Raw genomic sequence first — 3,337 nt, 5'->3', positions numbered from 1 at the left:
CAGAGCACCGAGCGCGCTCCCCACTCCCTCCCGCCCGCGCCGCTGCGGGGACCCCGGGTTCGCCGGAATCGGCCACGTGCTGCACGGAGGGCAGCGCGGCAAAGGCGGTCGCCCCTCGTTACCCTAGGAAGGCCGGCCTCGGATCCCCGCTCTCTCCACCGGCACGGGCAGTGCCAGCAGCCTCTCGCTGCGGCCGCCGCTGGCCGAAAGCCTCGCCGCGCACCGCCCGGCCGGCCCCGCCGCTCCGCGGGGTCACACGGCACCTGCCGTGGGCGGCCGCCGAGCGACAGGAAGCAGAAGCGCTCACCGCCGCGCCACTCGCCGCCCCGCCCGGGCGCTCCTCTCCTCGCGCTCCCACCACGGCGCCGGCCCGCCCCGGTCCGCCTTCCCCGTGGCCTGCGGCGCAACGCGGGTGCTCCGAGCCACGCAGCACGCGTGCGGCCGGGCCCTGCCGAGCCGCAGGCGGAGCCGGGGCACGGCCCGGGCCGGAGAGCTTCCGGCGAGGCTGGGCGGGCGGCGAGCGCGGCCGAGCGGGAGCGCGCCAGGCGGGGGGCGGCCGGCGGCGCGATGGAGAGCTAGATGGAGGCGGCAGCACCGCGCGGCATAAAATGGCTGATCGTCCCGCAGCCGCCCGCTCCGCAGCCCCTCGGCTGCTGTCGAGAAGGGCCCCGGCCGTGGCCGCGCCGGTGGCGAGGTGGCTCCGCAGCCCGCGGGCAGCCCATGCGGGGCAGGGGAGCACTGCGGGCAGCCCCGGGACCGCGCAGCCGTCTGTAACGCGCGGTGGGAGCCGCCGGGAACTATTTTACACCTGCCGGGGGGCTGGGGAGGAGCACGGAGAGCACGCGGCAGGTCGCTGCCGTTAGGGAAAATTAATGCACGATGCCTGAGGTTTATGTCCGAAAAGGAGACAGAGGAGTCCTGCAACATTCTTCGGCTACAGGGAGAATCCATGGGGCTTTTCCCCTGGGGTCTGTCAAACGGTTGCGGGATGCAGCCCCCTTTTGCTGTCAAGTTCCTGGCCACAGCACCCTCTTCCTTTTCCCCACTGGCTGAGGTATTCGGGAGATACAGATTTCCAGAACTGCCTACTCTAAGTCCCCCTCTAATATGCACCCCCCCTTTTGGCATCGAAAAGGAAGAAAAAAAACCCATTTCGAATTCTATTAAGTCTTTGTTGCCTTGCTCTAGGTTCAGGAATTTAACACGCCCTGGATTAATCAACAGTCTCTGATGATTAGTAACAGTTCTAGAGAACTAATAGTTTCTTCTGTTACTTCACTCCCCATAAGTTCGTAGCCTTGTCTACAGGCCAATTCACACGGTCTGTTTGTAAAGACTCATCCAGCTCCTTCCTTTTAATCCCTCCTCTTTTTATTTGATCTGTATTTGTCTTTACAAACCTTAATTACCATTGATTTAATTTTTTCTTCTTGAGTCTTCTTGGCTTTTGCTATTATTTGCAGTGACATCCTTTTCTGTCCTTTTGTAGTCCTTTCTGGATCAGGTAGGCATGGCTGCTAGCGGCATCCCCTTGACCACCTGCTGAAAGAGCTGCACCCAGCATGGTGTCACGCATGGTCAAAAGATTAGAGTTGCTATAGCATATAAGAGGAGAAATGGTATTCATTTAGCCCATAGCTGGCCAGTTAACCATGAAAACATGTCCCATTACCATCCTTTCAACACTTGGACAGGTCCATGAGCTGAGGTTATTTCCTTTGTTATTTGTTTGACCACATTTCCGCTGTCCTCTGCTTGCAAACAGCAGCTCGAGTCATTGAATTTCCCACAAACTCCTCCTTCTTCTGCTAACAGATAATCTAATACCATCCAATGTTGAAAATTCCACTTTCCTCATTGAAGTGGGTTGCTCAGCAAGACGGTCAAGAGCTGTGGCTGGCTGGTTGGTAATTATTTCCGAGACAGCTTGTAACCTAATTATCTCATTGAAATGATAAATGGGTTCCCAGGCATCTGGGATTAATTCCTTAGGTTTCCAAGGGGCTGGTCCATCGTGTTGCGTAACTTGTTCTGGTGGCCATTCATCTTTTCCCCGTTTTGGGGTGCTCCCTGCAGCCAAGGCTGCCTCAGCTGACTGCTTTTCTCTAATTAAATCCTCACAGATTTTGATTCCTAAGCGATTTCCCTGAATTTGTAGTAGCAAAAAGAACAATGATCTAATATACCCCAGGGATATACCATATCCCTGACCAGTTTGGAGGTAACCTGAGCTAAGCATGTTGGCCACAAATCCAATAATGTCCTTTCAAAGCCCGTGTTCCATTAGCAAAGGGGCCTTCCTACCCTTGGTCATCAATTGGCGGGTCAAAATACAGCAGGATTCCCGGGCCTAACGGTCCTCCAACAATAGCTGCCCCACCATAAGGGTCACAGTATTTGCATTTCCAAGCTCCCACACAGGGTTCCCATCTACATTTACATCTGCAAGTTGCTTGGTTGGATTTGGAGCAGAACTCACTAAAAGGCTTTGAGTTCCAATCCGGTGTTGCCATTCCCACTGATAATCACAAACAACATGTCTTCTACTTGTGGAATTTTTGTGGGGACAGCTTAAAAATAGATGGTCAAAAAAACCCCTTGTCCCTCCCCATTGCTTTACAGACTTCCAAATATTTTTTGTAAGAACACCTTACGCAGCTACCATTAGTGAGCTGAACAGGTATTTGATTGCAATTGTTTTGATATTTGGAACAATTGTAAGGAGGGCAATTGGAGGGCCAAACCCAATTGCTTAAAGCCAGAGAGAAAGTCAATTGACAAACGCCTTTTCCTACATAGACCCGCCCTGTCCTGTTTAGGCAATAAGTGCCTGTTGGAGAAGAATGAAGTGGCCATGGACTTCCTTCTTTGGCCCCAAATCCCATGCCATTGTGGCCCTCCCATTGACCCACCATTTAGGTTCAGCTGGGCTAGCCAACCATGGCCACTCTTCAGATCCTCCTGGCCCTCCACAGAGCCAGCAATTGCTAAGGTTAAAAACTTTTGCTACTTCTTCTCCTAAGGCTGCCAATTGATTCTCCCACTCCTGGCCTAAACTTAGCTGACCATATAAAAGTAGAATTATTAAGGAAAATGTTTTAATAATGTGATCTAATTAGCTAGTCTAATTTTCCCGTTGTCTTCTGCACCACCTGTGGCAATTGACGACACAGAAACTACTTAACGTGAAACAATGGCTGCAAGTATTAGCGCCCCAGTGAGTGGAGATTCTAGAGGAGGGATACCCATAAAGACTATTTCAGCAGATGGTCTGTGGGTCGGCACTCAGGGCTTCCTCTGATGTCGAAGCACTGGCTACTGCTCCGGCCTACTCCTG

This window comes from Corvus hawaiiensis, unplaced genomic scaffold, assembly GCF_020740725.1.
Source record: "Corvus hawaiiensis isolate bCorHaw1 unplaced genomic scaffold, bCorHaw1.pri.cur scaffold_109_ctg1, whole genome shotgun sequence".
Lineage (NCBI taxonomy): Eukaryota > Metazoa > Chordata > Aves > Passeriformes > Corvidae > Corvus > Corvus hawaiiensis.
The sequence above is the reverse complement of the archived record's forward strand: the minus strand, read 5'-3'. Positions refer to the sequence as shown.